The sequence below is a fragment of the Canis lupus genome, chromosome 20 (genome assembly GCF_003254725.2).
Source record: "Canis lupus dingo isolate Sandy chromosome 20, ASM325472v2, whole genome shotgun sequence".
Taxonomy (NCBI): domain Eukaryota; kingdom Metazoa; phylum Chordata; class Mammalia; order Carnivora; family Canidae; genus Canis; species Canis lupus.
Window position 1 is genome coordinate 43,134,417 of NC_064262.1, and position 13,502 is coordinate 43,147,918.

Genomic DNA, 13,502 nt, shown 5'->3' on the forward strand with positions numbered 1-13,502 from the left:
AGCATCTGCCTGCAGCTCAGGTTGTGATCCCCAAGGTCCCAGGATCGAGTCCCACATCAGGCTCCCTACAAGGAGCTTGCTTCTCCCTTTGCCTATGTCTCTGCCTCTCTCTCTATCTCTTATGAATAAGTAAATAAAATCTTTAAAAAATAAAAAAGTAAACAGTCCCCATGTCTTCAGTAATATTAATTAATAGCTGGGCTTACTCACAAAGTGAGCGATAGGCTCATGAACTCTTTAGAACAGTGGTCCTCAAAGTATGGTCCCGGAACCAGCAGCATCAGCATCACCTGGAATTGGTCTAAGCCTGTGGATCCCAAATTTAAACACGCATTAGAATTCCTTAGGGAGCTTATTAAACACTGGTTGCTGGGACCTACCTGCAGTTTCTGATTCAGCGGTTCTAGGGTGAGGTCTAAGAATTTGCATTGCTAACTTGTTCACGGACCACACCTGAGACCCGCTGGTCTAGCGTTCCAGTGCTTCCTCTTGGTACACAGAGAGGTGAGGGCATCTATCAGAGTAGAAAGCTGTGGCCCACTTTGCCTGACCCCGAGTACTGGGGTCGTAGCTAACAAAGCGCTGGGAACACATGGCCATCCCCGTGTGAAGACTAGCAAGCTTGGAGCCAGCGTCCTGGGTGTTCAGTTCTAGGAGCTGCAACCCTGGTACTAGAGCCTCGAACACCAGCCAGGCCTCTTGTAAATCGGTTTTCTCTTTTCGTGCTGACTTGGCAGCGCCTGGGCCCATTATCCTTGGTCCCTATCTGTTCCCCCCTGCAACCCTCATTTTGCCTTGCCTGGAGTGCTCAGAAGCCATGAGTTTCATTCCCCATCCCCATTGCAGTTCTAGAAGCTAGTGCACCATCTCCACCAACTAAACACATACACCTGAACCCACCATCTACATATTTCCTCACCAGACTGGCTTATCCCCTCTTGGTCAGTGGAAAGATGGCATCCCATGAGCGTCAAACCACATAGCATGCTACTACTGTGAAGGGGCACTCAGACTTGACAGCCATGGCCAGCAGACACCTGGATATTTTCCCACTGCTATTTAATATTTAAAAGGCAGAGATGTCTTCCAATTCTGTGCCCAACATTTAGAATCCCAACCATGACTATTTAACGTAGGCCGGCGTTGTCTGTTCTGTGTGCTTGGAAACATCTGTTGATTCGAATCTCAAAATATGTGTTCATACTTGCACATCAGTTGTTTAAAAAGCAAAATACTGAAGAACTAAATATTTTTATTGATCAGTAGGCAGAGAATGGATGGTTTTGTTTCAGTGTTTACCAATGATGTGTTTTGTTGAGTGAGAAATGTTCCACATTCTATTTTACCAGGAAAGCTATTCCAAGGTGGTGATCATTCCCCATGGCCCTGCCAGTAGGACCGAAGTCAGTATCAACACACAGCTTTCCTTTGGTCTGGAAGCTTATTTTCATGGGCACAGGGATGTAAAAATTACCTGCCCTCAAGGCACTGGGTGATTCAGTCAGTGAGGTGTCCTACTCTTGATTTTGGCTCAGGTCATGATCTCAGTGTCGTGAGATGGAGCCCCGTGTCGGGCTCCGTGTTGGGCAAGGAACCTACTTAAGATTCTCTCCCTCTCCCTCTCCCTCTGCCCCTCTCCCCTCCCCTCTCTCCCTCAACAACAACAACAACAAAAAGTGCCTGCCCATGAACACACTTGTGAAATACGGGATTTTCAGCTTGACCTGGCCAGAATCTCAACAACATCCATCAGATCCTGTACCTCTCCAGCTCCAAACCCTCCGGCAGCATCCTGAATCATGCTGAGAACAAAGATCTTCCCCTTGACCCTATGTGGCCTCCTCCCACCTGTGCCTACCTCCTAATTCCCCTCTGTCTCCCCTTCTTCCACCACTTCAGCCACACGGACTTCCTCATAGTCCCCGGCCCATGCCCTCACCGTGCCCTCACTGAACAAACATCACTGAGTACTTAGGATGCCCTGGGCCCTCCCTTCTCTGGGTGCTGAGGACACAGCAATGGACAAAATAGCCAGACGCGCCTGTCCTGCTTGGACTTACATCCCAGTGGGACAGGGTGGACAATAAAAGTAGACACGTGCCTCGTGGAGGACATTAGAAAGTGAGGAGGGTGGCGGCAAAAGATGAAACCAGGATGCAGATAAGGAGGGGACGCCAGTTTGAATACGATGGTCAAGGGCCTTCTCCCTGAGCACACACTTGAAGAAAGGCAAATGGAAGAAGCCTTGTGGGAGACACGCATCAAAATGGCCCTTCCCAGGAGTTTTTTTGGGTAAAGTGGAATAGAGGGGAAATGCCATCAAGAGAGGCCTCTTTAGGTGTTTTTTTTTTTTTTCTTTTTTTAAATATGGGAAATGGTATCTGTTTCTATGCTGATGGGAATGGCCCACTGAGGTAGGGGCTGGGGGAGGAGAATTGCTCTTGTAGGAGAGAAAGAAGGGAATGTCTAGGGTGACGTGCTTCAGTAGCAGAGAGGGGCGGGCTCCACTGCGTATTTCAGCCATGGTGATAGAAAAGATGTGGGCTAGCATCAGGTAGGGAGGTAGGTACATAAGGTGTTGGAATCTTGGAGTGGTATGTGGCTCTTCCGATTACTTTAACTCTCTCGGTGAAATAGGAAGTAAGGAGAGTTAGCTGAGAGTGAGGCCAGGGGAACAGCTGTTGGGAACTGGTCCTCTAGGGGAGTGGGAGAGTCAGTGGCCTGGAGAAAGACAGAGGCTTCCCCTGGGATCCCAACCCCCACCCTGGGATCCAGGGCATGGATCCTGATGAGGCCGGCATGGTGGCATGTTTTTCTTTAGCCAAGGTTCAGTTACACAGATGTGGGTATGAAGTAGGTGGAGAGCTGGATCTAACTGGGACTGGCTTCTGCTAAGTGAGTGCAATCTAAGTAGAGTGGCAAGACGTTGCCATTTCGCCTGCCTAGAGCCTCCTCCCCTCCCCCAGCATCCCATACCGGTGTGACCCCCTGGCTTACAACCCTCCGTTCTCTGCTCTGTGGTCCCTTCTCCAGGAATTCCTTCTCAACTCCCTGTCTCCACGCCCTGTCCTCACCTGGCACAGTGGTGAACCTCCATCACCTCACCAGGATGCAAACCTCACCGGGCTATGGATCATTGGCCATTCTGTTCATTGCTACATCCCAGGAACCTAGAACGATGCCTGGCACATGGTAGGGGCTCCTCAAAATGCTTGGTAAATAGAGGAGCCGGGGTGGCTCAGTGGTTGAGCATCTGCCTTCAGCTCAGGTCTTGATCCCGGGGTCCTGGGATCGAGTCTCGAGTTGAGCTCCCCGTAGGGAGCCTGCTTCTCCCTCTGCCTATTTCTCTGCCTCTCTCTGTGTCTCATGAATAAATAAACAATATTTTTTTTAATGTTTGGTAAATAAATCAGAAAAGGGAGTACAGGCATTATCATCTATAGGTGAACAAAAAAATTTATTGGGCTCAACCATGACCCAGATTTGGAGAGACAAAGAGGAGGCTGTATTATTACCCTGGTAACTTTGCAAACCTTCTTAGAGCTTAGTGATGACCTTGTACAAATGTTCAATCTACATCATACATCCCCTATCTTGCTAGTCAAGAGCATGACAGTATATAAATATATGTGTTTGAATGTATAAAGGGTATTTGACTGAAGAATATCTGTTTGTGGGGTGCCTGGGTGGTTCAGTCAGTTGAGCATCCGCCTTTGGCTCAGGTCTTGATCCTGAGGTCCTGGGATCGAGTCCCGAGTTGAGCTCCCTGCATGGAGCCTACTTCTCCCTCTGCCTCTCTCTCTCTGTGTCTCTCATGAATAAATATATAAAATCTTTTTTAAAAAATCTGTTTGCATGCATACATGTCTGTTTTTTATATACTTGAATTGTTGACTAAAGGGCATTTGAAAAACCCTAATCCAATAGTCCGCAGGCAGCAAACAGTGCCTCAGCCCGTGAATTACCAAGGGGCCCGTGAGGCCAAGGGCCCCCGTCTTTAGACAGAGCCCTGCTTATTTTGCAGTTAACTGAAAGGGCCTTTCTGTTGCTTTTGCTTGGCTACAGGGAATGTCTCTGCACACAATGCTGTGTGTGTCCCAAAGCTGGAGGGCCACTTCAGGGAGAGCTCTGAAAAGAATCTTTATATTTCATTCAAACAGATGGATGAAGAATGAAGAACCCAGGTTCCCCTGGGCTGGTCCCTGCTGATGCCCAGAGCAGGCCAGGAAAGCTCGGCCCCTCCAAATCTATTTCCCAGAACCCTGGGGGCTCCGGCCTTGGCCTTCACGGTGGAATTGCCCCGAGAATAGAGAGAAACGGATGTGCCGAAGGCCTTTTCCTGGTGCTTGGTGTCATGATCGTCTGCCCTGGAAAGCTGCCCGGGCCAGACCCAGATATTCCGCCCTTGACCTTGCCGTGTGCGGCTGCTGGAGCCCACTGTCCTATGGTCTCAGGCCCGCGCCCCAGCCCTTGCACCACGCTGCAGGCATGTGCCTGGCCACAGGGCTCCACGTGGCTCCTACACACCCACGGGGGGACGGGGGGGCTCCCCCTGGCCCCGGCCCAACCCCGCCCAGCGCCATCTGCTCTGAGCGCTGCCAAAGATGTTTAACGGGACCCAGTGAACTGGGGTGCTCCTTCACGAGCCAGCTCCAACTTCTGCTTCCTCTTTGGGATGTTTAAGCAAGCGGGACGTGCCTATAGCTTCAAACGCGAAAGGTGAACGAGCACCGAGGGAAAAGTAGGCGTCCTCCCCCCATGGAGCCCCAGGCCCCCAGCGCCCCCTCCAAGGACAGCGCGTCCATCTCTTCCTGTCCCCCTTTTCTATGACACAGTGGAACACGGCCCGCCCCCTTGCCTCCTGCACTTGACCAGGCTCTTGAACATCTTTTCACACCACTTCACAAGCAGCTGCCTTCGTTAAGGCGACGGCTGCCCTTTCTCTGGGTGAGTCATCGGCTTTTTTTTTTTTTTTAAGATTTTGTTTATTTATGAGAGACACAGAAGAGAGAGAGGCAGAGACACAGGCAGAGGGAGAAGCAGGCTCCATGCAGGGAGCCCGACGTGGGACTCGATCCCGGGACTCCAGGATCACGCCCTGAGCCGAAGGCAGACACTCAAGCGCTGAGCCCCCGGGCGGCCCGAGTCATGGACTTTTTACCCGACACCCCGATTCTCAGGCCTGCGGGCTGCTTCCACGCTCTCCTGCCAGTGCGTGCACGGCAGCGACGGCTGCGCCCCGACACACCTGCTGCTGGCGCGGCTGCGGGATAAGCCCGCGCGGCAGGGGCTTCCCGAAATCTCCGCGGAGCTGCGGAAATGACTGGTTGCCTGCATCTCTCACCGACCCCAAGGACTTGCCCCACGTGCCCCCGGGTACCACCGTCTCCCTGGGGGCAGTGCTAGGAGCGCTGAGTGGCCACGACAAGAACGATGATCGCGACACTGATCACCAACATGTCACGCGGCCTGCTCAGCTCCGCTCTCTACATCCACGGACGTGGCGGTGTGGAATCCCCGCCACGGCCCATCAGCGAGGTCCTGTGATCTGCTCCTTTGTGCCGAAGAGGAAACTGAGCCCAGGGGAGCTGAGGAATCGTCTGGAGTCCCCCTGCGGGGAGGCGGTGGATCCAGGAGGGGCCCCAGGCAGCCCAGCCGTGCAACACGCCACCTGTCACGACACAATCTCCTGGGTGCTCGCCGGCTACCGGAGCCCCTGCACCTGCCTCCAGAGCCTGGCTGCCTCCCGAGCCCTCACGGGAACCACGTCTTCTGTCCCCAGCACCGCTGTGGGGCCCGGCAGTCAGGGAGCTGAGCCACAAGGTCCCCAAGGGTGGGTATGGGTCTGCGTGCTTCACCCGGGACCTTGCACCCGGCTCAAGGCATTATCACAATGAACAGGTAGTGTCCTCAATAATCATGATGCTAATAATAGCTGACTTTCATGGGGCGCTAAAAGCTCACCTAAATTACCTCCTTTAATTTTCACAGCAGCTCCAAGGTAAATCCCATTATTATTTCCACTTTAGAAATGGAGGAACAGAAGCTCACAGGTGCAGGCAGCTGGTGAAGAAAGGGCCCAGGACCCAGTCCTGAACCATTCAGAGAGAGGAAAAGGCCAGAAAATGAGGCTGAGTGAGTGGCCAGGGAGGCAGCAAGAAAAGAGGGGAAAGCGCATCTGGGAAATTGAGAGAGGAGGGTGGAAGCGAGTCCCCGGGCCTTGTCACACACAGGCCATTGGCAGGCCCGGCTTCCACGGGGAAGGGCACAACTTCCCCCAGGCTGGTGGCATGGGCCTACATCCGTTTTATGTGGGTAATGAGAAATGGGTAACTCCAGAAGGGGGGCGCACGTGGGACACTTGTGCTACCTTTGTGAAGCAACATCAAAAAGGAGAAAGTGCCTGCGACATTTTCATTAATCGGCGTGGGTGGGTGTGAGCGCTGGAAGAGGCATGTCCCGGCCACAGTGCGGCCCGAGGAGAACCCTAGAAGCTGCCAGACACCGGAATGAGGATCTGGGTGTGCAGCAGCCCCCCCACCTGCTCTCTGGGAGTGGTGACCCCGCTCTGGAGGGTGAGCTCTGGAGACAGGAGGGAAGGAGGCCCTATTTATTATTTCCACCTGCCACATTCACACCAGCTGAGGTCTTCATGCTCACCAACCTTGTGCCTAAGGGAGCTCAAGTATAAAATGCTCACAATTCTCAAAGTCTGTTAAAAAAAAAAAATATATATATATATATATATCCAAAAACATGCCAAAGACTGGCTCCATTCCCTCCAAGAGCTGTGGATGGACCATGAGGCATAGCGGGCATCCACAGGGCGCACGCACCCCACATCTGAGGGCCGGTCTCACAGCCACTGTTTTTCTTCTTGTCAAAATAAATGGGCCTCTTGTGTTGGAAAAGATTTCACGGTCTAACTCCCTCTGAGGCCTGCCAACCCTCACTGACGTGAGAGCACCTCACTGAAACTCCCACTGCCGTGGGCTGGCGGGCCTGGGTGACCTGCACCCCGGGCGGTCTGGCGGGCCTGGGTGGGGATGGCTGCCTCCCCCGCTCCCTCCCATCTTGGCATTTGCTCCACTGAGGATCCAAATGAACACACCTAGAGCTTCCAGAAATCGGTGGGAGGGCAGCAGAGAGCCCCAGCCTTCTCTGCCTGGAAGGCCACCCTCCTGGCAAGGCTGCTCCAGCAGAGCCCCTCCTCAAGGAGAAGGGGGAGCACTGGAGAAGGGGGCATGGGGAGCGGGTGGAGAAGGCCACCGGGAGAGACCAGCGGGAGGCCCGTGTTCCCCCAAAGTCACGCCGTCCCTGGAGCCTCATGATGTGACCATGTTTGGAAACAGGGGTGTTGGCAGACGTCACCGGTTAAGTAAGGTCCCCACGTGGGAGGAGGGCAGGTCCTAAGTCCAGCATGACCCGTGCCTTGATAGGAGGAGACACCGAGACACAGGAGGAGGATGCCCTGTGACAATGGGCACAGGTTTGTGCGACGCAGCCACCGAGCCCAGCATAGCAAAGGACACCGGAGCCCCCAGAGGCTGGAAAAGGTGAGGGAGGAGCCCCTCTAGAGCCTTCTGAGGGAGTAGGGCCCTGCCCACACCTTGCTTTTGGACTTCTGGTCTCCACAGTGGTCAGAGAACACATTTCTGTTGCTTAAACCATTCAAGGGGGGCCTGGGTGGTTCAGTAGGTTGGGCATCTGACTTCAGCTCAAGTCATGATCCTGGGGCCCTGGGATTGAACCCCACATTAGGCTCCCTGCATCTCCCTCTCCCTCTGTCCCTTCCCCCTACTTGTGTGTGCACGCGTGCTTTCTCTCTCTCAAATAAATAAAATCTTAAAAAAAAAAAAAACCCACTCAGGTTGTGGCACTGTGTTGTGGTACCTTCCCAGCCCCAAAGTGGCACGTGGCAGCCCTTGGGTCCCCTCCAATCAGCCCCCTCATGAATGTTCAGAATCCCCCAGCGAGGCAGAGCTGGAAAACGCATATAGCATCTCATTCATTCCTTCGACTAGTAGTTATCGGGTACCTACTCGGTGCTGGGCCCTGAGCTCAGTGCCAGGGACGCCATGGGAGATAGAGCGGATGGGCCGCCGCCCCACACAGCATCCAGGCTCACGGGAGACAGGTGCACACGGAACAATCACACAAGTGCAAGGGGAATTCCAAGTGGTGGAAAATGCTGGGAAAGAGGAGAACATGTTCCCGGGAGCGCAATAGGGCAGGAGGAGTGGGGTAGTCAGACAATAACTCTGTGAGGAGTGTTTTGCAAGGGCAGGGAAGTCCTCCCAGGGGGCCAGGAACTGAGACAGGGTGGGAGCAGGAAGCCGCCCCCTAGGGCTGGTCAGGGGTCCTGGATTTATTCTAGATTCAGTGAGAAACACTCCCAGTTAAACCTTCATCCACGTGCTTATTCTCACAAATGGATTTTTTAAAAAAATTATTTTAAAGTAATTTCTAAACCCAAAGTGGGGCTTAAACTTACAATCTTGAGATCAAGAGTCACATGGTCTGATGCCTGGGTGGCTCAGTCAGTTGGGCGTCTGCCTTCAGCTCAGGTCATGATCCCCGGGTCCTGGGATTAAGTAAGTCCTGCATTGGGCTCCCTGCTCAGCAGGGAGTCTGCTTCTCCCTCTCCTCCCCACTCTTGCTCTCCAAATAAAAATTTAAAAATAAAAATTTAAAAGTCACAAGCTCCACCAACTGAGCCAGCCAGGCACCCCTCTCACAAATGGATTTTAAAATGGGGAGGTGGAAGCGCCTGCATGAGGCCATGATGAGACTGTCATCTCCTGGGGAGTGGCGGGTCACTGTCTGAAAATGTGCCCTCCCTACTTCCTTTCGAATGTGTATGTGCAGACCTCACACTAAGCCTATATTGAAAAACAGGCTCACATCTGGATTCCAAATTGAGGTGACAATGAAGGAAAGCAGAGGTAGGGGGGCCCTTCAGTCATCCGAACCCAAGAAATCAGCCCTCAGGTGGGGCATGGTGGCTCCATAATTGAATGCCCCCACACCCCGGACGGCCTGACTTTGGGCAGTTTTTAGGGAAACACATGCTGTGGGTCTTGTCTTTCTCTCGGGCTGTGCTCTTGGAGAGCCTGTTGCTCTTGTGTCTGTGGGTATCTCTTTGTTGTCCAGACAGTAGGAACCTGGGAGGAAGGAGTGGTGGTGGGCGAGAAGCGGCACATGGAGGTGGGGGGCAGGAAGAGTCGAAACCCAGGTCATCCCAACACAGACCCGTGAGTCCCCTGAACCTCAGCAGGGTGTAGACAAAGAAAACCATATCGAGGGCACCTGGGTGGCTCAGTTGGTTGGGCGTCTGCCTTTGGCTCAGGTCATGATCCCAGAGTCCTAGGATCCAGCTCCCTGCTCAGCGGGGAGTCTGCTTCTCCTCTCCCTCTGTCGCTCCCCCTGCTTGTGCTCTCTTTCTCTGTCAAATAGATAAAGTCTTAAAAAGAAAACAGAAAACCACATGGAGGCACATCCAACTCAAAGTGCTGAAATACAGAGCTAAAGAGATAATCTTCAAAGCAGACAAAGGAAAGACGCTTCAACAGGAAAGGTCTTCAACAGAACAACAAAAGCATTGTCATCAGAAATGAAGACGGCCTGAAGCCAGCGGCATGGCATCTAGAACATTGAAAGAAAAACGTGTCAACCAAGAAGTCTCTCGTGAAAGTACAGCAAAGAATTTTTTTCAGACAAAAGCTGACAAAACTTGAGAGAATTTGCTGCCAGTAGGACCACTATTATAAACCCTGAAATAATTCTTTAAGGCTAAAGGGAAATTATCTTGGATTAAAGGTCAGAATCAAGAACATCAGAAATGGTATGTGTTTGGGTAAATACAAAAGATAATCTTTTCTTTAAAAAAAAAAATTCTGGGCAGCCCTGGTGGCTTATCGGTTCAGTGCTGCCTTCAGCCTGGGGTGTGATCCTGGAGACTCGGGATCGAGTCCCATGTTGGGCTTCCTGCGTGGAGCCTGCTTCTCCTTCTGCCTGTGTCTCTGCTTCTCTCTCTGTGTCTCTCATGAATAAATAAATAAAATCTTAAAAAAAATTATTTAGGGGCGCCTGGGTGGTTCAGCAGTTTAGTGCCACCTTCAGCCCAGGGCATGATCCTGGAATCCCGGGTTTGAGTCCCACATCGAGCTCCCTGCATGGAGCCTGCTTCTTCCTCTGCCTGTGTCTTTGCCTCTCTGTGTCTCTCATAAATAAATAAATAAAATGTTTTTTCAAAGTTTCTTTAAAGACTGTTGGCTGTTTAAAGCAAAAATAATGTGCAATTTATGTGGGATTTACAGCATAGAGAGGAAAAGTATTTGGAGGTAGCTCAAAGGACAGGAATAGCAGTTCAATTTGTACAATGTGAAGTGGTACAAAATAAACTCAAGAAAGATTATTACCAGTTATGTTTGTACGCTGAAATGTCTAAAATAATCATTAAAATCGTATAAAGAAATATAACAAATATATTATCTATTCAATATTCATGACAACTGGGTAGACCATTCTGGGCAGACCATTACCATCCAATTTAAGAGTGATCTAGAAATTCAGGCTTGGAGAGGCTAAGGCTTTGCCTGGGGTCACTGGATAGAAAATAGGTGCCCCAGAACTCAAGTTTTTGGACCCTCCCAGCCCCTTCCATTATTACAAGAGTCAAGAAGCTTCCTCTGTGCAGAGCCAGATAATAAATATCCTAGGCTCCTCTGGGAGCCATAGAGTTTCTGTCATCGCTTCTCAACTTTGTGCAAAAGCAGCCAGACAGGGTGCCTCAGTGATTCAGTGGTTGAGCATCTGCCCCGGCCCAGGTCCTTTTCCTGGGATACCAGGATCAAGTCCAGTGTCAGGCTCCCTGCGGGGAGCCTGCTTCTGCCTCTACCTATGTCTCTGCCTCTCTCCATGAATAATTAAAAATCTCAAAAAAAAAAAAAAAGTAGCCACTGACAAATATATGCACAATTCAGCACAGGAGTGTTCCAATAAAATTATTTATAAAAACAGGAGGTGGGCCGTAGTTGGCCAATCTCTGCGTTACTGCACCATCGAGTGGTGTTCAGCTCTGGCCCACGGAGGATGATCCTGATGGACAGCCGGGGTCCGGAACCACCGACCAAGGCAACGGGCTGTATGTGAGCCAATAAGGCTGTCCCCACCCCTCTCCCCTTCCTGGCTCCCTTGGGCTCTGGCCCCACCGTGATGGTAAATAGGACACTTGGTTCCTTTTCATTCCTGCCCAGAGGTAAATGGGCCCTGATTTCTGGGCCCTGATTATTGCATCACCTCGTGCTCCCTCGGCTTTCTTTCTTTCTAGGCTTAAAATACCGCACCCCCCCCCCCCGCCCCCGTGCTTCCCCCTGCAGCTCCCCACTGCTGTCTCACAGCTGACCCCACAGGGCCTTTTGCTTTAAAGCTCCCTCCCGGGATCCCTGGGTGGCTCAGCGGTTTGGCACCTGCCTTTGGTCCAGGGCGCGATGCTGGAGTCCCGGGATCGAGTCCCTCATCGGGCTTCTGGCATGGAGCCTGCTTCTCCTTCCTCCTGTGTCTCTGCCTCTCTCTCTCTCTATGTCTATCATAAATAAATAAATAAACAAACAAACAAACAAATAAATAAATAAATCTTAAAAAAAAAATTCTATAAAGCTCCCTCCCCAGCAGGCTCCTGGCCCTTGGGCTCAGCCCGGTTCTGGACAGTCGAGGCTTAAAGCCCACACAAACTAGACGTGCAAGGGGCTGTTGCCTCTGGGAGCGGCCCGTGCCTCACCCTCCACCCTGAGCCCACGAAAGCCCCGGCGAGAGGGGCCAGAACTGAGGCCTGAGCCCAGAGGCTGCGGGCAATCATCCAGCTGTTACACTTTTGTTCCAGCCAAGAAATCCCAGACCGTCAGTTTGGGCTGCGCAGGGGTTTCCATTGCACAAAATATCCCCAGACTACCTTCAGCGGTCTTCCCTCCCAGGATGCCCATCTCACTTACCAGCTGGCATCGCTGGGTCGATTTTGTAACTAAGGAGATAAACGTCTCCGCCGTCCTTAGCAAATTGCTCAAGGTGGTGGTGCCCACCTGGGGCCAGAATCGGAATTCGAAGCTGTCCAGCACCACCAAGATTCACCCAGAAGTCTGTGACCACTTCTTGATCCTTGGAATCACATCAAGACTTTGGACCGATGCCGAAGGTCAGTCTTCTAGCTCATTCTGACCTGATGCTTAGGATCTAAGCTGAAAGGTGCTGCAGAAAACATTTTGCATAGGGGCTGAGGGGCAAATCCATGGATCACCTCTATAACATATTTATATGAAGGAGAAAAACTGCCTGTTCTGGGCAGTCAGTCCTTTGGGCACATGGCTTGGCCACTTGCCCCCTGAAGATACCTTTGTGCAGTGTACAACCTACACAACCATACCAGTAACCTTACAGAAGGGACAGCCTAGGCATTTTGTACTCTTTCCACTCTCCCAGAAAAAAAATAGGCAGGTCTTTGGAGCATGCCACCATCCAAATGCACATAGCATTAGGATGTTCCCCAGCTGCCCCACAGAAGCCTCTCCATGGGCCATGTAGGGTGAGACACAGACTTGCAACCCACTGTGGCAGTCATACCCCAAAGGAATGGACCTGTTGCCAGGAGTGTGGGGAGAGGGGAGCAGAAGGGAGCTCGTGTGTGCTAAGCACTTACTGTGCACCAGAGCCCACACGCACCCCCACCCCCAGCCTGGTGGTTGCCCCGTGGAAAGGGGGAAATCGTGAGGAGGTAGATGGAGCCCAGGCTGGGTGAGGCACAACTGGCTTTTCTGGTTTTAGTATTTGGTGTGATAAGCGTACAGTTGTGAGAGTACTGGCCAGCTCTCAGCCTTTTCGCATACCTTAGCCTGCTCACGATAACGTCAAGGTGGAGCTGGTATCCCAGGCCCAGGTGAGGAAATGAGCCTCAGGAAGGGCAAGCGACCCGCCAAGCTCTCGGGGTCGGGAAGCCGTAGGGCTGGGACTCCCAGCAAGCCGAGCTCCAGAGTCCTCTGCCCCACCTGCCAGGCCGTTTGTCCGGTTCGGTGTCTCGCCGAAGAAAATTAAAGGTTGATACGCAGCGGCCAGTACAGGTGGTGCCCTGATTACTATTATTCGCTTTTATTAACAATACAAAGGGCGTCCACCACAGGTGGGTGCTGTCGGGGGGAGCTCCCAAGATTTCTTTTTTTTTTTTTTTTAAGATTTTATTTATTTATTCCTGAGACACACACACACACAGAGGCAGAGACACAGGCAGAGGGAGCAGCAGGCTCCATGCAGGGAGCCCGACGTGGGACTCGATCCCGGGTCTCCAGGATCACGCCCTGGGACAAAGGCGGTGCTAAACTGCTGAGCCACCCGGGCTGCCCCAGCCCCCAAGATTTGATGCCTCTGGTGATGGTGAGGTCCCCTGAGCACTGGTGAGGATGGGGCCCCCATGTGTAATGGTCCACAGTGGCCCCTGCCTCTGGCACGTCCTT